At 43.9% G+C, this 23,875-nt stretch overlaps 1 long non-coding RNA gene across 1 annotated transcript; it reads right to left on the bottom strand.

The window, feature by feature from the left end:
* Nucleotides 1-9,053: 9,053 nt before the first annotated feature.
* On the bottom strand, nt 9,054-22,347 carry LOC146347189 (uncharacterized). Its single transcript, XR_014790196.1, has 4 exons — nt 21,835-22,347; nt 14,282-14,411; nt 14,088-14,172; nt 9,054-10,912 (listed from the first exon to the last, which is right to left on the bottom strand). It is a non-coding gene; the product is annotated as an uncharacterized LOC146347189 (long non-coding RNA).
* Between the last annotated feature and the right edge of the window lie 1,528 nt (nt 22,348-23,875).

Here is a 23,875-nt window from a genome sequence, read left to right as displayed (position 1 = left end):
GTTAAAAATGGAATAAAGGTCATTTAGTGTGGGAGATGCCCTTGAGGTTCATGATGTCATCTAAAGGGCCCACAAACTTCCTTGAGTAACCAATCTCAAAAGCAGGATAAAAGTGCTGTGTGAAGGCTCTGTAGTACTTTGCAACCAAATTTCAGTGGCAATTCGTAGCAACCCCCCCCCCTCATTTTTGCAGATATTTGGCAGCACAGTGCAGCCTGTGGTGGTTCTGGGAGGGAGACCAGCTCCCAGACCGCCCACCCATGAAGTAGAGGATACCCTCAAATAGAGGACTGTCCTCTGTAAAGTAGGACACATAGCCACCCTAGCTGCTACCTGTTGGTGTAGAAAATATTGACCAATATTCTGATTCAGTTTGAGGCAGATTCCTATATGAAGGGCACCGATTTATAGTAACCCGTTACCTGCAAGATGGCCCAAAGGGGCCCTTAAGATGGTACGAGGGATAATCTCTAGCTATCACCCATCATTCACTCATTTCTGATCATGATTGTTATTGCTGGCACAGTAGCGGAATCAACTGGAGATGCTGCATCAGCACAGTAATTGGGTCAGCTTGCAATGCAGGCACAACACACCATGAATTGTGGTATTATGCTGGTGCCACACCCTGGTGCGCTAATTAGCTGAGGCAGCAGCATAGGGTTGGGCTGCTCACCATTTTTTTTTTCAGCGTGCATGCAAAGGTTCTTAATGCCTGTTGTTGAACCCCTGCTTTCTCCAAGGCAGAAGGACAATCTGATAATGCCCGAGAGACTCTACTGTGTGTTTATGCATATTATGATAAAATAAAAGGAAAAGACTGGTGGTGGTGGTGAATCTGTATATTTATGAAGTGATATGGTAGCCTTACAAACTCATTTCTTTGGCTCCTGGTCATACCATGTGGAACTAATGAATGTATAGCTTATGTAACGTTAGAGCAATATTTATGATTTACTCTCTGAAATGCTTCTGATTACTCCATGTCATCCTTAATAAATATTTTCTTATTTAAAATTCCAAATCAGTTGTTCATTCTTTGGCTCCAATCCAGAGAAAGCTAGCTGTGTGTGCAAACGGCCTGTTGAAATAGATGGGACAAGCAGTCATGCCTGTGACTCAACCTGCTTATGTTCTGTTTAAAAGGAGTTAAGTATGACTAACTTTCTCTTGATTAGGCCCCAGTTGCTTGTGGGAAACTGTATACTATAGTTGCTTCAAATTCATGTGACAAGGACACAATAAGTGCAATCTACCATCCCAACAGATGCATTTCCTAAAGTAGCACACTGTTTTAACTGTTTTATTGTTTTAGATTTTAATTGGTATTAGCTGGCTGGGGAATGCTGGGAGTTGTAGGCCTTTTCTCCGATTGTGCCCTTAATATGTTTTTAGCTGTTTAGATTATTTATTGTTTCATACTGTTTAAATTGATTTTATCTGTACGCTGCCCTGAGATCTGAATGATATAGGGTGGGATACAAGTGTTTTAAATAAAATAATAAACAGACTGCTGTTGTTTTTCTTAAGCTTTTGCAGGCAACAGTTTATTGGTGCAAACATGTAAGCTAGCTAGCTGGGTCCCTTTAATACACTGGCACCTGGCTACAGCAGGACTGGGAATAGATCTTTGAGTATCGAAACAGAAACCCAGAAGTCAGCGAGTCTTGGGGCTATTTTCAAGGCACCAGCAGAATTCCATGGGGTGCTAGTATTGGCACCCCCCCACCATTTGCCACCAATTTCCGGCAGCAAACTATTATGGAATACTACAATTACCAAATTTAGCCTGTAAACAAACCCCACTGAAGGTAACAAGGGATCGCTCACGACGGGCTGGCCCTACCATTAGGCAGAGTGAGGCAGTCACTTCAGGTGGGGGATGCTAGGAGGCAGCAGCAAGAGCTTGGGGGAGAAAGTTCTGTGCCATACAGCCTTCCCTGCCCCCCCCCCCAAACTAGCCTGCTGCTTTCAGATGCAGTGAAGACTGTTGTCTCATTGCCAGTGTTAAAATTTGCAGCTGCCAGTCCAGACAGCTTTTGTACAGAATGGGAGGGGAGCCATCTTGTTCTTCACCACAGGCAGCAAAATGTCTTGGGCCAGCCCTGCAAAGGTGGAGAAAGTAGCCCCACCCTAGGTGTTAATTCCCAGTTAAATGGCAGCCTGAGGCCAATTCTGTAAATCAGCTGGCTTTCCTGCTGCTCTGGGGAAGGGGAAAATTGGTACTTGCCAATGTCTAGTAGACTGTGGAAATGCTGTCCTCCTGAAAGCATTTGGAGGGTGGATGGAGCAGTTGCTAGGTAAATGCCAAACATTTTTTGGAGGACCAGCTCCAGGTCCTTCGATGCCCCAGGTCAGGCATGGGCAGACATCAGGCTTATGGAATCCACTTTGTGTTTTTTACTAGAATTTTTAAGATATACCAGCTGGAGCCAGGTACAAAATTGGGGCTCAGGTGGGGGCAGACATATGTTAAAAATTAAAGGATAGGGCACACCTGAGCCAGGACCAGCCCAAGACATTTTACTGCCTGAGACCAAGAACAAGATGGCGCCTTTTGCCCCATTCTGTGTACGAATGCTGACCGCACTGGCTGACCACATTGAATCTTACTTCAATACTGCAGCAAGTAAGCTTAGGGGGTGCAAGGCAAGTTGCATGGCATACACAGCTCTACCCTCCCAACACCATGCTGCAGCTGCTTCTGCCTAATGGTAGGGCTGGTCCTGCTAAGAGTGTATACTCAGCACATGAATTTATGATCAGTACCAGAACCAAGCTCACAAGTCCTTTGCACAAAAATCCACTCCTGGTTTCTCCAAGTGTTCTTTTTCAGCAACCTAATTTGAGAGAGGGAAAATGTTTTCAGCTGTTGTTATTCTTAGACAATTGGGAGCCATACATGCTTGCTGAATTATTGCTAATCATCCAGATATAGACCAGTAAATATCTCTACCCAGCCCTGCTGTAGACAAGTCAAACTTTTGCTGACCCTCTTTATGTTTTATTGTATGCTGAGCAGTATAACAGTAGCCCATCAAATTATCAAGCATAGATGGGGGTTGGATCTAGGATCTGCCTTCTGTTGTCAGTTCTCTGCTCTTGGAAGGTACCTCTGTCTGATTTTCAAGGATCCTCTCTCCACAGCTCACTCCATTCAACATGGCCCCCTGACCCTCTGTGTATCACTGGGGGGAGGGCAGACTGGAGGGGACAGGAAAGTCCACTTCCATTAGCTCATTTACATGTGCTCATTTACATATTATGTTAATCATGTAGCACGTTTTACCTTAATGTAACTGTGCATGGTCTCAAATCAGATCAAGACCAGCATGTTCTGGGAAGGGAAGATTAAACCTCCCCCACCCCAGTTTTTCCCCAAATTCCCTACTGGTCTCACAGGCTTAAAAATATTTTTTAAGTCTCCATTGGAATTTTGGGAAAGAAATGGAGCAGGGGAGAGGTTTAATCTTCTCCTTCTGGAATGTGCTGGTCTCGATCTGAATCAGGACCATGCATAGTGACATTAAGATAAAACAAAATGCAAACCTCAACTACACAATTAACATAGTAGTTCGACTCACAACCTGCATCCAACCTCGGGAATACTATTTTCTTATTTTTACTCTCACAATATTGTACTCCATATTAATTAATGTGTATAAAATATTACCCACAGCTTCCTGGGCACCATCGCTAGTACAGATTAGGATCCCCATTTCACCTACAAGCATTCGCTGAAGAAAAAGTGGGTACGTCAAAAAGTGCAGGGAACAGTTCTCTCTCCAAAGCATTTACATATCTGACGACTTGACAAGCTAAGTCAACAGTGGCATAACATGGCAAGAGGCATATGGGGGAAGACTCAGCCAGCATGCAAACCTGGGTACAGCCTGCACAATGTGGAGCATGTTAATGCCCGGAGATCATCTGGTGCCCCATTCAGCAGCTGAGGTTGCCCAGTTGCTGATGCCCTTTTGCAACCAAGTTGTCAGGTTGATACAAATTGGGCAAATCTGCTGCATATGAGTAATTTTCTTTTGTAGATGTATTATTTAGTTAAAAGAAGCAAGAGATTTTTAAAAAAACCCTTCAAATTTAATCTTTTTGAAACTTAATTTTTGCCCTTTTCAGCCACTGAACCTGCCACATGGAAAATGGATAAACAAAACCTGGAAAGACCCTAGGACTTGGCTTTAATTAGGAAGTAGAAATAACCTCCAGGCTCCCTATGAAAGAAGTATATTTACTCATATTTTGGCTTGATTTTCAAAGGTGTTGAACACTTAGCTCCCACTATTGTCCATGTAAATTGTGGATGGTCAAAACCTTTGAAAATCAGGCCAAAATGGTCCATAGACGTTAAGTTCTTCAGGGCACGATCTTGATGCTTGTTTGATAAACTGTATTTTGTAGCACTGTCTCCCCAGACAGCAATATATGAGTAATAATAATAATAGCTAGCAGATTTGGGCAAGGAGTTAGGGACATTTGATGTGGTTAAACAACGGCTTTCATGGTGCATTTTATTCTTTTCAACAAAAATAAGCCCTTGTTTTACAGGCCATATACTAGCGGAGCACAAAAGGAGCAACATGCCTGAAAACAATTTAGAAACAGGAAGGTGTTTGCCTGCTCATGTGCAACTTGGATACTTTTCTGTAATTTCTGATTTCATTTTCTTGAAATAACTTGAATCAAATGCTGCCAACTGGCAGTCTCGGCAAACTAAGAAAGGGCTTGTTTGCTTGCAATTACTTTTGTATCACAATGCCAAATGACCAGAGTATTTCAGCTAAGTGCATCCATATGTGAGCACATACATACCCGCCATCCAGAAAACACCACTTTATGCTTTAAATATTGTCTCTTTTGTGACATCTGTGCATGGCAAGTAAGTGACTCAAGCAGACTGACAGGCACTCTGAGCAAGCAGAATCCCTTGTAGAGTTCGGCCCTGTAAAGTAAGCAAGGGTTAAACCAAGGCAGGCAAGACTGGGTTTACGGAGGTCAGTCCTCTAACTGAAGGGCTGTCAGAGGACAGACCTCTGTTTCAAGGCAACCTCTATTTGAAGGGCTGTCCAGTTCAAGTCAAATTTAAAGATAAAGAGCCATAAGAAGGGAGAGTTTTGTCGCCCAAATAGGTTACCTGGTCACAACCTTCCCTGCAGTGATGAGATGCATTATATTTTGATTTAAATTATGGTAATTATTTTTATATTTGCATCTATACATACATACATACATACATACATATATTCATATGCAAATTTTTATGCAAATCTACATCCTCCTTTGTTTTCTTTTTGTTGATCAATTTCCTCTTTTTGGAAAATGCATAAATGGCACCTTAAGCTAAGACAAAGTGCAAGAAAAGAGCCAACAGGTATGGTGAACTGTCTGATGGGCTAGAAAGTCTCGTAAGTAATCTCTAATGCAAACGAAGCAGACAAAGTGTTAGATATACTATATAGAGTGATTGGTTGAATGCAGCCAATTGATATTAGCAGTGCCAGTTGTTGCTCCAGACTGTGGCTGAGACTAGGCAAGTTCAGTTCCCAGGGACGGATGTACAGTCAGGGCCAGAAATATTGGAACAAGGATAACTGTTTTGGCAGTTGGCCTCTGTACACCACCACATTGAAGTTGAAAGGAAACACACCCAGATGAGAGCGAAGTCAGGACTTCCAACTGTAATTCAAGGGGTTTGACAAAAGTGGGGCACCAACCATTCAGGAAGTACAGCCAGTGGCATACCCCCCCCCCCATCGTTGGTGGCTCATAAGTAATGGAACAAACCAACATCATTTCAAACTTAAGGATCGCCTTTAATACCTGGGTGAAAATCCTTTGCAGTCAATGACTGCCTGAAGTCTGGAACCCATGGACATGACCAAATGCTGAGTTTCCTCCCTTGAGATGCTTTGCCAGGCCTTTACTGCAGCTGCCTTCAGCTGCTGCTTGTTTGTGGGTCTTTCTGCCTTCAGTCTTGTCTTCAGTAAGTGAGAAGCATGCTCTATTGGGTTGAGATCAGGTGACTGACTTGGCCACTGAAGAACATCCCACTTCTTTGCTTTGAGAAACTCTTGGGTAGCTTTTGCTGTATGTTTTGGGTCATTATCCATCTGCAATATGAAGTGGCGTCCTATCAGTTTGGCAGCATTCAGCTGAATCTGAGCAGAAAGTCTAGCCCTATACACTTCAGAATTCATCCTGCTGCTTTTATCAGCAGTCAGGTCATCAGGTCAGTCCAGTGCATTCGGCCCCCCGAAATCTGTGGCGGAACGGCCTGCCATGCCCCCGCCCCCCTGCGGATCCCCCCCGGGACGAGACTAACCTGGGGCGGATCTTCCGGGCGGCGGCGGCTCCGGCAGCGGGCGGTCTTCCGACTGGCTGCTGCCGCCGCCATTTCCAGGCTTGTGGGGAAAAAAAAAGACGTGATAGGCTACATAAAGATTTACATAGCCTATCATGGCTAGGTTTTAAAAAAAAGGAAAAAAAAGACGTGATAGGCTATGTAAATTTTTATGTAGCCTATCATGGTTGGGGGTGTGTTTTTTTAAAAAAAAAATGGGTACGCAAATGGCGGCGGCTACGGCTGCCGCCATTTGCATTCCTTCTTTTTACCGTCTTAATGTACGTAAATATTTACGTAGACTATGACGGCGAAAATCAAGGGGAACGCAAATAGCGTAGCAGGTGCTATTTGAGTCCCCTTTTGAGTCGCCGTTTTAGCTTACGTAAAGATTTACGTAGGCTAAAACGGTGAATGAAAAAGGGATGCAAATAGCACCCGCTATGCTATTTGCGTTCCCCTTGATTTTTGCCGTCATAGTCTACGTAAATATTTACGTAGATTAAGACGGCCAAAAAGAAGGAACGCAAATGGCAGCGGCTGTAGCCGCCGCCATTTGCGTACGCGGTTGTTGTTGTTTTTTTTACTCAGAGCCCTCCGCGTCCGGAAATCCGGCTGCGGATGGCTCTGGCCTGGCTGGGCCTGGCCGGCTGCTCCGCGGAGCTGCCATGGAGCACAGCTGGCCGTTCGAGGATTCCAGGGGGAGGAATGGAGCGCCTCCCCACCCGGCCAGGATTCCGGGGGGAGGGACGGAACGCCTCCCCCCCCACCATCAACATAATCCACGAAAGGTAAGTCACTTTCGTACATCCCTATGGACACCTCTTTGGACCTCATGTTGGGAGTTCCAGTGAACAGCTACCACATGCAAATGTAACACTCAGAACCACCTCCAGGCCTTTCATCTGCTTGATTGGTCATGGGGTACCCAGGAAACAGGCCACACCTGGCCATGCAGTTGCTTGTCAGCCATTCGTTATGAGTCACCAACGATGGGTGTGTGTGCATGCCACTGGCTGTACTTCCTGAATGGTTAGTGCCCCACTTTTGTCAAACCCCTTGAATTACAGCTGAAAGTCCTGACTTCACTCCCATCTAGGTGTGTTTCCTTTCAACTTCATTGTGGTGGTGTACAGAGGCGAACTGCCAAAACAGTTATCCTTGTTCCAATATTTCTGGCCCTGGCTGTATGTGATTTCATTTTCCATAATTTTTTACTTAAATTTGTCCTGTTTGCAACGCTGAACATAAACATGAAATATTTTTTAGGAAAAGCTTGCATGCTCCTGAATTTATATACATGTTCAAAAATACACATTTTCATGCTTTAGTTTATGGGGGAAAGTGTGCATGGACACTTTCAAAAGATGTGTACCGAAAACACTCATGGTTCCCATTCAAATGAAAACAGATCACATTGGAAATGGGAGAGAAGCCATCCAAAGCGGAATCTTGAAGGCAGAGTCCAGAGAATCTCAGCAATCTAGACCTTACTGATTCTCCCCTCTCTATCCGCAGATAATGGTGCATTAATTCCCCGACCAGGCACACTGCAGTGGTGATACCAGGGAGTTGTGGCTCAGTGGTACAGCACATGCTTTATATGCACACGTGCATATAAAGCACATGCTTTATATGCACACATTCCTGGGGAGGGGCTGTAGCTCAGAGGTAGAGCACTTGCTTTGCATATAGAAGGTCCCCGGTTCAATCCCTCGCATCTCCAGGTAGGGCTGAAAAACGTCCTGCCTGCAACCCTGGAGAGCCGCTGCCAGTCAGCGTCACCAATACTGGACTAGATGGACAAATGGTCTGACCCGGTATAAGGCAGCTTCCTGTGTTCCAGGGCAGAGCATGGATTTCTGGAAACCTCACCTGGGAGCATGGCTTCCAGTGCCACCTCACTGGAAACAGATGCTCCCCTGCCATGCAACAGCTGCTTCGGAAGTTGCCATGTGACATCTTCGTGTGCAGAGGCACTCACCAGTAGCATGCAGCTGCGCAGTAAGCCAAATGTGCCCACCCTCCCGCAATTGCTGGGAAATCAGGTTGTGGGTGCGTGGGTAGTGATGCTGGATTCTTGTGTTGGCGATGCTACAGATGCAGCCCATGCATGCCTGAGAACCGAAACTGGAGGGGGTGGGGAGCAGCTGGGGGGCGGGGTTGAGAGGGAAAATCAACAGGCAAGATGAGAGTTACTCCCCCCTCCTCTGCCCGCTGCTGTTTCTCCCCAGTGTCCTTCCCCTGCCTATGTGCTTTGCAGCTGTTCAGTGATGGTTGAAGTTCCAAGGCCTGAATCTGTTGCTGAACGTGAGGCCCTCAGGAACTATAAGGCACACATCACTTAATGTTATTTAAAAAGGTGTCTGTGAGTTTGTGACTATTTAAGTTGTGTTTGTAACATTACTATAGTTATTGTAGGATTTTGAAAAGAAACCCCAACAAATGCTTCTAAAAATACCTAGTTGTTTTGTTTTTGTAATTTAACAATATTTATCTAAGAACGAGCAGCCAAACCTTGATTAAAATGCCCCCCCCGCCGCCGCTGCTGCCACTGCCGCCACCGCCGCCACCCTTTACCGAATTGGTAGGCAGTGGTGTAGTGGCAAATTTTGAAGTACAGGTATTGATCATGACAGTCCCTATAGCCACACTCCTAGGGAGAGACCACATTTCAGGCAGCTGTGTTGATCCACAATAAAAAACCAGTTCTAGCAGTTTTATTTCCACCAGGAGCAGGTCTTTTGTAAAGCTGATGGGTCTTAATTGCCCATTCAAGGCCAAGCCACCATAAAATACTTTGCATTACAACAGGGAACCATATATTGTTGTTGAGGAAATTCATTTCCCCCCATCTTCTGTGAGAATTGCAGCTAAGCTCAGAGGGAACAGAGAATTCTGAGGAGCATGGCAAATGATGTCCAGCATCCCTACTAATAAAAAAAAAGTGCTGGCGCTACCAGTCTCTGCAAGCCCTGGCTCCAGTACACCAGTGGAGAGACACAGAAAAAAAGATGGCAAACTTTCCAACATAAAAACAAAGAAAGGCAGCAAACTGAGAGAGCTTATGGGAGGCCCTTGAATTAAGGAAATAGGAGATTGCTTGTTGTGTAATCACAACTTGAGCTAGCAACACCTTAGCAGTTGACAACTGAAGTTAGCAAACACTTGTTTTTTTTTAGAAAAAAATGATGATGAAGATGATGATGATAGATTTATATAGCACTGTCAGTGTGAATAAGTGCCTTACTGGGTTTTATAGGCAAGAATAGAAAAGTTCTCACTCACAAGGAGCTTCCAATCTAAAACAAAACAGACAATGAGGAAAACAGGGGGAAGGGAGAAGTAGAGTACTTGTGGATTCCATAAAAGACAAAAAGAGCTGCAGGTATTTGGCACTTACAAAAAAAATCAACTACATTTCCCCCATCTGTTACTCATCTATAAAATGAGATAATATGACCCAGTTTTGCAAAGTATCATTTGAGCTCTGTGATGAAGACTGCCATTATATTATATTATTCTAGAACAGATTATGCTCAGATGAGACATCGCCACATGACCTCAGGTGGCTTCTGTCAACAGATGGCAATGTGGAATCCTTTGGGCTTGATTATTTACTTATCCAGAAGATTTACAATTATGAACAATGATGAAAAAATACATACTAAGTCTTTCTGGTTTTATGGTAGAGTCTGTCATAAGGTACCTAGAAAATAGGCATCGTGATATAATGACATATGCTTGAAACTTTAACCCAGCTTGGTTGAGAGGTCTGTCTAGAGTATTCATTTTTCATTAATTTTGACTCAAGTAGACAATGTAAATCTGATGTTAGTTTTGAAAACAGACGTTTTGTTGCTACGTTCTATTTCATGTGAATTGGCATGTGTGTGTGATTCAACTTGGAAAACTGCTGCAACTCCAATTAATGTCAGTGAAACTGTTGGAGTTTATATATAAATGGTTCAGTTTAATGTAAAGGCTAGGGGGGAGCACAGGGGCTTGAATTTGGAAATATTCCCATTTTTCACTTAAGGAAGGGAGCAGGAGGGAAAGGAGTAATAACAACAACAATAATAAAAATGTCATAGAAGTTAAAAATCAGTCCATCAAGTCCATTTTCCTTGGCAGGTTGCTTTTCCTCCTTCATTGTAATATTTTGTTCTCTAGATTTGTTTTTTTTTTTATCCCCCCCCCCATACTCCTAAAAAAACCCTGATATGAAATTGTAATAAAGTTGCTACTTGTAAAATTTAGGGTTGTGCCCCATCTCCTCCCATTTTTAATTGAGCAAATTTGATTTGCTATTTACAAGAGGAGAATCTGGTGGCATACTTGTTTGTTTTTATCTCTCCCATTTGGAAAGGTCACTATCCTGTCTACACAAGTTGCGAGCAGAAGAACTGTAAAGTAATTTAATCTAGTGGCCAAAAGAAAACATGCAGCTCCTACTCCCTGGCTTTTTTCACTGCTGGTATTTCCACAGGTTCCTCCAAGTTACAAAGTCTTCGCTGAGGGAATCACCTCGCCTTCCATTACTGAATCGCCAAAAGCCTGGAGAAAGAGAGAGAATCACTGTGAGTTACGTTCCCTTCTGGAGTTGCCTGCCAGTGACAAGCTGAGCAGAGTAAATAAAAAAGCTAATTTCCTTTTTTTGAAAACGATGTAGTTTATTACTGAAAACACACACCTATGTATAATCTTTTAAAAATATAACTGAAATATGAGTGTTTTGCAGGGGTTGCCACAGAAACACGTAGTGCCGTGTAGAATCCAAAATAGGATGTCTAGACAAACTCCTACTGTCTGACCTTTTATGTATTTCCTAATCCAACCGATCTTGCCAACCAAATTGGTGACTAAGCAGCAATTCACTTTATACACTGTCATAAAGGCCTGACAGGGCCCAGGTCACCGTTATAAATTTCAGTCTGGCTACTTCAGCAACTCTCAGCTTCCTTTACCAACACAACTCCCGTGTGGTTTCTGGGCTGTGATGTGTGCACTGGATCATCATGAAGTAATTTTGGGGGGCTGTAAAATCCAAAAGCCACAACTCGGCTGAGAAACAGAGAGCACTTTCATTCAGCAGGACCCCGGAGTTTACATAAAGCCATAAAAGGAAGACTGGAGAAAGTCTCTGGTGAAAACAAAATAAAGAAGTCAGTGACGTTAAGGTCTAGAGCAGCCGTCTCTTTTGGGGAAGGAGATCAGAGTTTGCATGTCTGTAATATTAAACATTACAAAATGAACTTCACTGTTGTGAATAGCTACACCACATGAGAATCACATTTCCCTTCCTTTCCATCCTCAACTGAAAAGTCAATTTGTTTATTTATTCCTCCCTGCCCCCCCCCCTTCCCAAAGCAGCCATATATAAAGCAAGTCAGCACAGGTTAAAAAAGCACTTCATCAAAAAGGTAAGATAAATGTACAGTCCCAAACATAGTCCTTCCATAATGTACATTGCACAAAATCCATCTGTCTTCAGGAATCTTGCAAGCAGTAGCACAGCAGAGCAAGGGCTCGCAGGGATGCAGCACTGGCACTTTTTTATTAGCAGGGACACTGATGTCATCTGCCACCTCCCTCAGACTTCTCTGAGCTTAGCTGCAATCCTCACAGTAGCTGGGTGGAAATCAGTTTTCCCAGCAACAACATATTGTTCCCTGTTTTAATGTAATGTATTTCGGGGTGGCTTTGTCTTGAATTGGAGATGCAGACCCATTCACTTTACAATACCCGCTCCTGGTGGAGATAACTGGTAGAATTGATTTGTTGATATGGATCAACATAGCTGGCTGAATTTTTGGACTCCCCTTGGTGACATCGCTATGTTTACCACTACCGAATTTACCACTACACTACTGCTTACAAGATATCTGTAGACTGCAAGGCCCAGTCAAATATCCCTTTTAAAAGGTCCTGCAAGTTCATGTTGATCCTGCAAAAATATACATGGGGCTTCTATACACGCCCAAGGGAATAGCTGCTACTTCATTTTAATTTATCTAAGTTTAATTTATCTAAGTTAGGTTCTGAGGAGTCTTGATCAAAGTGCAAAATGCAATGTAAATAAAAGCATGTTTTCGTGAGTGAAGACAGTTTCCCTTCCCATGGAAGATAACAGCAACAATAAGAAAGGAGAGGGTACTAGGCTTTGTGGGGTGGCAGGAGGGAGGAGCTGGGTGAACAGAAGTGACTTGCTGACATTTTGATCTGTGTACAAGTCTATACAAAGTGAGAAACCAAGCTCATTTAAAATTCACAAAGCATTGTAGAAGTAAAAAAAGAAGTTCTTCTTGCCCTTTTCTAACTATACAGTTCGTGCACATTCACATCTGCTCTGGGGGTATGTCACTGGACTTCATATGTATTTTCTGTGGATTTTAATTTTCCATGGTGTACCCAATCTGGACCCCCAACAATGTCCCCTTGAGTAAAGGACTCATTAACTTGCTAAATGAAAGACTTCCAACAAGGATGCATATTGGATGCACCTCCAAATGACAGCAAGAAATTCCCAACAACAGTTTTACCAGCCATTTATTTAGCACTCTAAAAATGCACAAAATCTATGGGTTGAATCCAGACAGTGGGTTGAAGACAATGTCATCTTGACCTTGCCCCCTCCCCCCAAAATTCCATGAACGAGGCTGTGTGATTGCACAATAAAAACCTCATTTGAAAGCACGGAAAGAAAGTTCCACTTAGGTCCCATTAATCAATGTGAAACCTTAGGCATGACTTCACTTAAGCCCCATTGATTTCCATGGGAACTAAATGCAGCTAACTTAGTCTGGATACAGCCCAATGAAACATGGAAGATCTTCGAAAGGCATAATTTTTCAACTACGAACCGCCAAAGAAAGGAAAGGAACCTGATAAGCAGAGATCAGGAACACCATAACAGGGGAATGTGCAGGAGCAAAAAGAAAATTCAACAAGGAATGCACAAAATTCACAGGAGTCTAAAGGCTAGCCTTTGGGTTCACTGTTAAAAAGCAGTGTATTTTAAGAGCATTTGTTACCTTTTTACATTTATGTTTTTGTTCGTCATGATAACCGGAAATATAGGTGCTTCTGAGGACTAATCACAGCGCAGGTGTGTGACTGCCACCTCTAATGGCTCATAATCAGTTATGCATGTCTCTTGCTCCTGCCCCTATTCACATTGCACAGCAACATAATGTTGGACAGAGACATGGCACTGAACAAAGCAGAACAATGACACAGATCCCAGCAGGGGGTGTACTTGCAAAACATATTAGGAAAAAGGTCAATGAAATTTCAAATTTGTTTTCAGCATTTGCACCTATAGGCTGTGGGTAGTACATGATGTTAAATTCTCTGAATTTTTATATGTTTAGAAACTAGAACGATAAAAAGTCATCTGTACCCTACTCTTAGGGCTTATTCAGATGATCAAGCAATATATGCCCTAACTCTATGGCACCCTTAGCACAGTATTCACACACATTGTTAATAGTGTAATATGAGGTCCATAGTTTGCCCAAGTTGGGGGCACTGGGGAGCCATACTGTTGTTTCCAGCCCATTAATTTTTTTAAAAGTATGTTTCCTTCAAAACATCCATACTAAGATATCTAGGCTGCTACTGATGTCAGCTCATGAACATCTTGATATGGGAAGGAGTACCAAGAGGTACATCTGTGTGCCCCAATACTTCTGTGGAATCCACTCTCACCCCAAATTCCCAATGCACCCACCTGGCTCTCCACGTTCACCTTTCCAGTTCAAAGTCCTTCAGTATGTATCGAATGGGGCTGACAGTGCTGATTGTTCGCCTTGCCTCTGAGATTTAATGGAACAGGGTAAAGCAATGATGAACGTTCCACCCCAGTATATCCACTGCAGTGTATAGAATGCTTAGTAAAGGCTTGTATAAGCCTTTAGCTCAAACCTGCTTAGTAAAGGCTCATATGAAGCTTTAGCCCAAATGGTGCTATACAGTCAGAAGTTCTCCTTGTCATCGTCGTCATCATCATCATCATATCAAGGCAATTTGAGGATTCAGAAGGGTAAGAACAATGCTGGAAGTAAAATTCAATAAATTTTACTGAAGCCAAATTTATCCAACAGGTATAGTTTCAACTTTGGCTGGACTTTAACAATGCAAATAAATTATGTATCTTGAAAAGAAGTGTACTAAATTCAAAATATCTGGCCTAGGAAATCATGGAATCACTTGTGCAGTGAAGTATTTTGCTATGTATTGTACTTGACAATTCTACTGCAGCTGAAAAAGGAGAATCACTCTTTGAGGTCTCAGAAGCACAATAAATTATTTGTGTGCAAGAGAGGTGTTTGGAGAGTTTTTTGTATTATGAAGAAAAATAACGTTACTGTTTTGCCCCAACCACTCCCAAAGGCATCCACCCCCAAACACATGGACATCTGCAGGATTTCAAAGAGAAACCCTTTCCAACATACACAGTTTCCAATATGAAAAAAAATGCCTCACCTTTTAAAACAATTTTATAAGGCGTGTAATTTTTCTAAAGAAATTTTTACATTTTTCTATCCACACAATGTCAGATACAACTTGTAGCTTTGCTCATGTTTTATGAGTTTTAAGTGGTTAACTATAACCACACATACACATAACGGGGGTTTTGAATATTGTACAATGCAGCTAAACATGGGCTCCAAAAGAAGATTGCAATTTACCAAAGGCAAATCATATGAATATATATATTAAACAAGTTTTCATAAAACTAAAGAATTAGTGTTGTGGTTTACATTTCACAACAGTCCATCTAGCCCCAAACAATTAATCCTTAACCAGCAGCAGACGTGAAATGTAATGCAAAGCATGTTTATTCAGACAAGTAAACACTGAGTTTACTTGGGACTTGTTCTCCAGAAAGTTCACATTGGACTGCCGTTGCAGATTATCTACAGTAAAGGGTTTGTTTAATATGGCTACCCCCAGAGGACATTCTTTTGGAAAACCATAGTATTGGACTGGCATTTAAAACTGCCAACTTAGTCATGTCCCACAGATGTATCCTAAATCTATGGTTTTAAAATTGCTCTTTAGCCAAGGCTACAGGTGACACCACGGAATATGCATGGTAGCAACACCTGCAATAACCCTTTTCTTGTTTTGCATCTATCACATGGTGAGATCCACAGAGAACTGAATGACATGAAATAATCTGGAGTGCCATCACTGTAGCCACTTGGATTATTCCAAGCCTCAATTTGGTGGATGAAGAACCAGGGTTTTCCAACCGCACAAATGCCCCGTCAGACACCTCACACTAAACAAACAAACAGTGCCATACAAACATGAAATGTGCTTTCTTCCTTGCTTACACCCTGGGGGTGTCTCCACGATCGATTTGCTGTGCACTGGCTGCATTTGGAGGTCATTCGGGGCACATGACATCATGGCCATCCTGCAAGCACCCTGGAGCTTTCCGCAGAAAAACTGGATTTCCTGAGACTACTTTAAGTCCAATTTTAAAGCACTAATTTTAGTGCTTTTTTAAAGCACTAATTCCCTAAAGGCTGTACAGTGCTATCTTAAAGCTGTGATTCTCCATTGTTTGGCTTATCGCCGTTTGGAAGTAACTAATTCGCACCTGCGCAGCATCAGATTAGAAAGGGGGCTGGTTTCCCATCCCTGTCTTTCCCAGCCCAAACATATGTGTGTCTACTCAGAAGTAACTCCCATTGTGGTCAGCAAGGCTTGTTCCTGAAATGTGGACTCCTGAAGTTACTGAGATTCCCAAACATTGAAATAATGCCTTTAATTAATGCGAAGCTTCAAAGCTTGGATTGTTCACAGCATCGGCAGCTTTAGGGGAGGGAGAAGACCGTGCTTTGCAGCTTCCGAGGCTGGCCCAATCCGGCTTGGGTAGATTCGGGAGGCCCCAACCCACCTCAGCCCCAAACCCTGCTTTGGGTCCCCCCGATGCCCCAGCGCAAACCCCCTTACCTTGCTGCTGCTGCCATCTTCTCTGCCGCCGCCCCTGCCATAGCCTTTGTTGCTGCCGCCGCCACCATCTTCACCACTGCTGATCGCCACCCTCACTGCTGTCCTCGCCATCCTCACCGCTGCCGCACTTGCCGCCTTCTCCGCCACTGTCCTCGCCACTGCTGTCCTTGCCACCACCAACTGCTGAGGCCTGGATGCACACGGCAACTCCCATTAAAATGGCAACTCCCTGCAGTAAGAGTTGCCACATGCGTCCACGCCTCAGCAGTTGGTGGCAGCGAGGATGGCGGCGGCGGCAGCGATGGAGGCGGCGATGGCAGCGAGGACAGCGATGGCGGCAGCTCAGGTAAAAACCTGGAGGTTCCGGGGGCGCTGGACGGGGGGGGCCGAAGCTCCGAAGTGCACCAAGCGCTTCAGAGAGCCCTCAGCCTTCTCCGGGTTGCTTCATGCCCGAGGTCACTTTGCCTCGGAAGGGGCACAAAGTGACCTGAAGCAGCCTGCTTCAACTCGGGGTTCGGGCCTCGGGATGAAGTGGTGCACAGCTCTACCATGTTCCTTTAATGGTTGCTGCTTTAAGGAAGTAATTAATGCGGGGGGGGAGTGAGAAGGAGAGCATTTTTTGTCGAGACGCAGCAGGAAACCTCCCAGGATTTTATCGAAGGAGAAAGGGGAGGGGGAAGAGGCTGAGCGGGGGTGGGGAGCCTCTCTTATTGGTTGAGCAGCCCCTGCCAGTCAGATGACGTTCACTCCAACCCTGCCCCACCCCGCCCAGAAGTATGTTCTGTGAAGTGACTTATACTGGTATGCTGCACACATTCGTGGAGCCCTGCATGGACGAAAGCTGATTCCTAGGAAAATCTGGGTAAGCCCTTCTCCTTCCTTGGTCATGGAGACACTCCCCCGCCCCCGTATCACTTGTGGTTTTTTAAATAGGAGTCAGTAGTTTTAATCTCCCCTTCATGGATCACTGCCTTGTTGTGGCAAAGGGGCTTGCGTAACTCAGTGAAGCCATAAGCTATGCCGTGCAGGGCCACCCAAGATGGATAGGTCATGGCAGAGAGTTCTGACAAAATGTGGTCCACTGGAGAAGGAAATGGCAACCCACTCCAGTATTCTTGCCGAGAAAACCCCACGGAATGTATCACAAGGCTAAAAGATATGACGCTGGAAGATGAGCCCCTCAGGTCGGAAGGTGTCCAATATACTACTGGGGAAGAACAGAGGGAATTTCCAAGTAGCGCCAGAAAGAGTGAAGCGGCTGGGCCAAAGCTGTGGATATACTCAGCTGTGGATGTGTCTGGTGGTGAAAAGAAAGTCCGATGCTGTAAAGAACAATATTGTTTAGGAACCTGGAATGTAAGATCAATGAATCAAGGTAAGCTGGAGGTGGTCAAACATGAGATGGAAAGATTGAACATGGACATCGTGGGAATCAGCAAACTAAAATGGACAAGCATGGGCGAATTTAATTCAGGTGACCATTATATCTACTACTGTGGGCAAGAATCCCTTAGAAGAAATGGAGTAGCACTCATAGCCAACAAAAGGGTGGGAAAAGCAGTACTGGGGTACAATCTCAAAAACGATAGAATGATCTCAGTACGAATCCAAGGCAAACCATTCAACATCACAGTAATTCAAGTCTATGCCCCAACCACTGAGGCCGAAGAAGCTGAGGTTGATCGGTTCTGTGAAGACCTACAACACCTTCTAGAACGAACACCAAAAAAAGATGTCCTTTTCATCATAGGGGATTGGAATGCTAAAGTAGGAAGTCAAGAAATCACCGGGATAACAGGCAAGCATGGCCTTGGTGTACAAAATGAAGCAGGACAAAGGCTAATAGAGTTTTGCCAAGAGAACACGCTGATCACAGCAAACACTCTTTTCCAACAGCACAAGAGGCGACTGTACACATGGACATCACCAGATGGTCAATATCGAAATCAGATTGATTATATACTTTGCAGCCAAAGATGGAGAAGCTCCATACATAAAAACAAGACCTGGAGCTGACTGTGGCTCAGATCATGAGCTTCTTGTAGCACAATTTCGGCTTAACTTGAAGAACCACTGTAGGGAAAACCACTAAACCATTCAGGTATTACCTAAATCATATCCCTTATGAATATACAGTAGAGGTGAGGAATAGATTTAAGGGATTAGACCTGATAGACAGAGTGCCTGAGGAACTATGGACGGAGGTCTGTAACATTGTTCAGGAGGCAGCAACTCAATCCATCCCAAAGAGAAAGAAATGCAAGAAAGCAAAGTGGCTGTCTGATGAGGCTTTACAAGTAGCTGAGGAAAGAAGGGAAGCGAAAAGCAAGGGAGAAAGGGGAAGATCTATCTAACTGAATGCAGAGTTCCAGAGAATAGCAAGGAGAGACAAGAAGGCCTTCTTAAATGAACAGTGCAAAGAAATCGAATGAAAACAACAGAATGGGAAAGACTAGAGATCTCTTCAAGAAAATCGGAGGTCTCAAGGAAACGTTTTGTGCAAAGACAGGCATGATAAAGGACAAAGAAGGCAGGGACCTAACAGAAGCAGATGAGATTAAGAAGAGGTGGAAGGAATACACAGAAGAACTATACAGGAAAGATCTTAATGTCCCTGATAGCCATGATAGTGCGGTCACTGAACTTGAGCCGGACATCCTAGAGAGTGAAGTCAAGTGGGCCTTAGGAAGCATTACTAACAAAGCTAGCAGAGATGACAGTATTCCAGCTGAGCTATTTAAAATCCTAAAAGATGATGCTGTTAAAGTGCTGCACTCAATATGCCAACAAATTTGGAACACTCAACAGTGGCCACAAGACTGGAAAAGGTCAGTTTACATTCCAATTCCAAAGAAGGGCAACGCCAAAGAGTGTTCAAACTACCGTACAATTGCGCTCATTTCACATGCCAGCAAGGTTATGCTCAAAATCCTACAAGCTAGGCTTCAGTAGTATGCGAACTGAGAACTACTGGAAGTACAAGCGGGGTTTCGAAGAGGCAGAAGAACTAGAGATCAAATTGCCAACTTTCGCTGGATCATGGAGAAAGCAAGAGAATTCCAGAAAAACGTCTATTTCTGCTTCATTGACTACGCTAAAGCCTTTGATTGTGTGGATCACAACAAGCTGTGGCAAATTCTGAAAGAGATGGGGGTACCAGACCACCTTACCTGTCTCCTGAGAAACCTGTACGAGGGTCAAGAAGCAACAGTAAGAACCAGACATGGAACAACCGATTGGTTCCAAATTGGGAAAGGAGTACGACATGGCTGCATATTGTCACCCTGCTTATTTAACTTATATGCAGAGTACATCATGAGAAACGCCGGGTTGGATGAATCACAGGTCGGAATTAAGATTGCCGGGAGAATTATCAACAACCTCAGATACGCAGATGATACCACCCTAATGGCAGAAAGCGAAGAGGATCTAAAGAGCCTCTTGTTGAGGGTGAAGGTGGAGAGTGCAGAAGCTGGTTTGAAACTCAACATTAAAAAAATGAAGATCATGGCAACTGGCCCCATCACTTCCTGGAATATGGAAGGGGAAGAAATGGAAGCAGTGACAGATTTTATTTTCTTGGGTTCCAAGATCACCGCAGACGGTGACTGTAGCCATGAAATTAAAAGACGCTTGCTCCTTGGGAGGAAAGCTATGGCAAACCTAGACAACATAGTAAGAAGCAGAGACATCACCTTGCCGACAAAGGTCCATATAATCAAAGCTATGGTTTTCCCAGTAGTAACGTACGGCTGTGAGAGCTGGACTATAACGAAGGCTGAGCGCCGAATAATTGATGCTTTCAAACTGTGGTGCTGGAGAAGACTCTTACGAGTCCCTTGGACTGCAAGGAGGTCAAATCAGTCCATCCTAAAGGAAATCAACCCTGAGTGCTCATTGGAAGGACAGATACTGAAGCTGAAGCTCAAATATTTTGGCCACCTAATGCGAAGAGAAAACTCACTGGAAAAGATTCTGGTGCTGGGAAAGACTGAAGGCAAAAGGAGAAGGGGATGGCAGAGGATGAGATGGCTAGATAGCATCACTGATGCAATGAATATGGACTTGAGCATGCTACGGGAGAGAGCGCAGGACAGGAGGACCTGGCGTGCTATGGTCCATGGGGTCACGAAGAGTCGGACACGACTGAACGACTGAACAACAAAGTTTTAATCTACTGTATACTGACAATTAACTTATGAATCTGCCTAAACTCAGAAAAAGTTATATATCTCTTCCTGCTGCCTCATCAAACTTGTGCTACCAAAATTGGTAACCTTCAAATATTGGGTTTTTTCCTAGGTTCACAATAATATAGGGCGGCCACATGTCCTACTTTAAAGAGGGCAGTCTTCTATTTGATGGCCAGCCCAGTCCAAGTCTGATTTAAAGTTTCTAAAAAAAAAATACAGGAGAAGCAGGGGACTTGGCTTTGTCCATCAACAACTAGCACCTGGACAGCAGACTGTTCTTCTATTTAAATTATAGTAATGATTTCTTAATGTGCCTCTATAAAAGCACTACTTTCCCCCTTTTTTTTTAGTGAAGGATGTTCTCTTTTTTGATGATGTGCATGTGGCCACCCTATCCTTGAATGCTTTTAAGATTCTCCAGAGTTTTTGCATGCTCATGCTTGTTACAAATTTCCATTTCAATGCCCTCCCCTATGCAATGAAAGCAGAAGGGCCATTTTAAAATCTTCAGGCTGAGTGGTTACGTATATTAGTGACTATTTACAGCTGAACTTTCTACCCCCACCTTCTCTAGTTCTCACTGAAGCCCCTTTTCATGCGTGACAAAATGTGGTGAAACACACCACATGAGCAGGAACGGGGCCGTGACAAGTAGCCCCACCCGTGAAGTTACGTCACATTGTGGCCCCGCCTATAGTCATCCCCACATACAGCGGAAATGCCTGCGGCAGGGAGGCCTTTGCATGTACCGCTGTTTATGCGTAGGCTCCCACACATTTTGGAACCTGATTGCACAGGATTCCGAATTGCATGGAAGATGTATGCACAAAGCCTTCCCTGCTGCAGGCCTTTGTGCTGTATGCGTGGGCTTCCTATAGGTGGGGCTACAATACGATGTAACATGGGGGGGCAGGGTTACTTGGGGTGGCCCCGTTCCTGCTCGCATGCTGAGTTTCACCACTTTTTATAACCCATGCATTGAGCAGGGGGTTAGACTTGATGGCCTTGTAGGCTCCTTCCAACCCAACTATTCTATGATTCTATGAACAGAGCTCAAGATTGCCTGGTGAGCACAACTCAGCTGGTGGCTTAAAATGGTCCATTTTACACTACAGTCAATAGGGCCTGCAGACTTTCAGTACTGTCTGTTAACTCACAAAGGAAACAGGGAAACTCCAACACCACATAGTATTCTTGTTTGGGTGTTTATAGGCTCCAGGGGTGAGGGGCATACATTTGGGTTAAAAGAAAGCAGGATAACCATGTTACCTCCTCTGTCCCTGTTTAAAACATACCCGTACAGAGTCAGACACAGACCTTGACTTGTGATTGTCCTGGCCAGTGAAAAACTGTCTCCAGCAACTACCATTCTCCTCAGCCCTTGAGCGACATGTTTCTCAGCCCTTCAGCAGAGCTGGGGCTTGGTTCTCTCTCTTTCAGGAGGCAGCTTGGAAAAAATATCTCAGGGCACACCCCCAACTCTCTTTCCAGCTCTTTGTGCAGGGGCTGCAGGTTCCTTGTCCTTCCTTCTCTAACCCTTCTGATCTTCTCTTAGTTTATAGTAGCTGCAGTACAAGTTCAGAGAGACTCCCAGGCTGTCCGAGACAAGACCTGAGCTACTAGGCTCAACAGACTGCAAGGCTTTGCAAACTGAACTAGATAGGCCAAGAGGTACAAGGCCTTCTCCAGACAAACGGAAGGACAGTCAGAGATATTGATATTAGTAAGACTGTGCCCTGAATCTTATTCCAAACAGTGTTGTAAATAACACAAGTTCCTTATTGCAGGCGACGATTATGCATTTTTTGAGCAGCCATTTTGTGAAGAGCCCAGCCTCCATTAACCCCTAGTATACCATAACAGTAAATATAAACAGAACTTTCAACATATTTTATACTGATAATAACCATTTCATCATAGAGAGCGAATCCTAGTCAGCACAGTTATAATCAGGGATGGGGTGGGGGTTCAGCCCATCAATTAATGCTTTCTGTAGAGGGAGGGGTACAGGTTAGGGAAGGATATGTTGAGAGCGTGTGTGCCATGGCTTTGAGGGACAGTGTCATATGCTTCACAGTGTGAAGCCTGCATAGTTGCTGCCAACCCCTATTGAGAGGCTCATAAGTGCAAGTGTTACACTCAAAAGTAAAAGCAGGGCCTGGGTATCTGTGGAAACAGAAAACTTCTATCTGTACAACAATTATAATACGGCATCATTGGCCAACTGAGACTTCAGACCACCTGTTTGCATTGGTTGCAGAAGAAGGAACATAGGGTGCAAGTCAGGCCTAAGGCGCAAGAGCAGGAGAACCTTAAGGGTATTTATAAGGATGCGATGAAGTGTTACTTGCCTGAAGATGGTAAGGAAGAGAAGGTTCAGCCAAGAAGAAGCTTGGTCACTTTGCTTGCACTATGGAAACTGCTCTTTCTGCCCTTCTGCCCTTATATAATTTGTGTTATATGCCATCCCTGATATTGTCTGTTGTTTAAGTTCTTAATGGACATATACACATAACATGTCTACTCCCCCGCCCCATTTTTTCAACTGCACATCTATCAGCTTTCCAACTGTACAATTTTTTTCCAACTCTACATTTTGTGTCCTGCAGCACACTATCCCCCCAGTGAAGAACAGCTCATATAATGGCATGGATCCATTGTAAAGTGGTTGGAACATGTGCCCCCCCCCCCAATGCACGGGGAAGAAACTGATATTCTGAATCCCATCTTAGAAAGACTCACTATTGGTACCTGTAAGAAGAATCAATTTTTTTTTTAACCTCTAGTGCAAAATAGATTTCAGCTTGTTACAGGATATTTGCAAGCAATGCTTGAGATATGTCATTATAGTGATTTTTTCTCCTTCAGAGATGAACTATATTGGTGCACATTTACATAAATACAACCATTAGGTCTGGGATATGGCAAAGAAATGCTCAGTAGACGCTCTCTTTTTTCCATTTAGCAAGCTATTAATTGATAACTGCCAATATAAAGGCTTGGTATTTCATGTGACAGATACATGTCTGAAGTTTTCTTTGGACATGCCTTCTTTCTGTTCCAGAGAGTGAATGTGAGAGAGAGAGTGAGAGGAGGAGGATGCAATAAGATGGTGTAGATTAGACTTCCAGAGCAGCTGCCAAGTCAGTCTAAAAAAGCTGTTAAATAGCTGAATTTAGCGAAACAGAGAGAGAGAGAGAGAGAGAGAGAAAGAGAAAGAAAGAAAGAAAAGGTTTTAGCTGGTGGGGTGATTTAACTGGCTAAACAGCCAGCTCATGGATTCTGCTTTACTTGAGCAGCTGTGGTTTATTTTCCCATTCCTTTTGGTTAAGTCTGGAAGTGCATGTACTGTTGCAGC

Source organism: Heloderma suspectum, chromosome 4 (assembly GCF_057233095.1).
Source record: "Heloderma suspectum isolate Gila_16-S chromosome 4, 16-S_ref, whole genome shotgun sequence".
NCBI lineage: Eukaryota > Metazoa > Chordata > Lepidosauria > Squamata > Helodermatidae > Heloderma > Heloderma suspectum.
The sequence above is the reverse complement of the archived record's forward strand: the minus strand, read 5'-3'. Positions and strand labels throughout refer to the sequence as shown.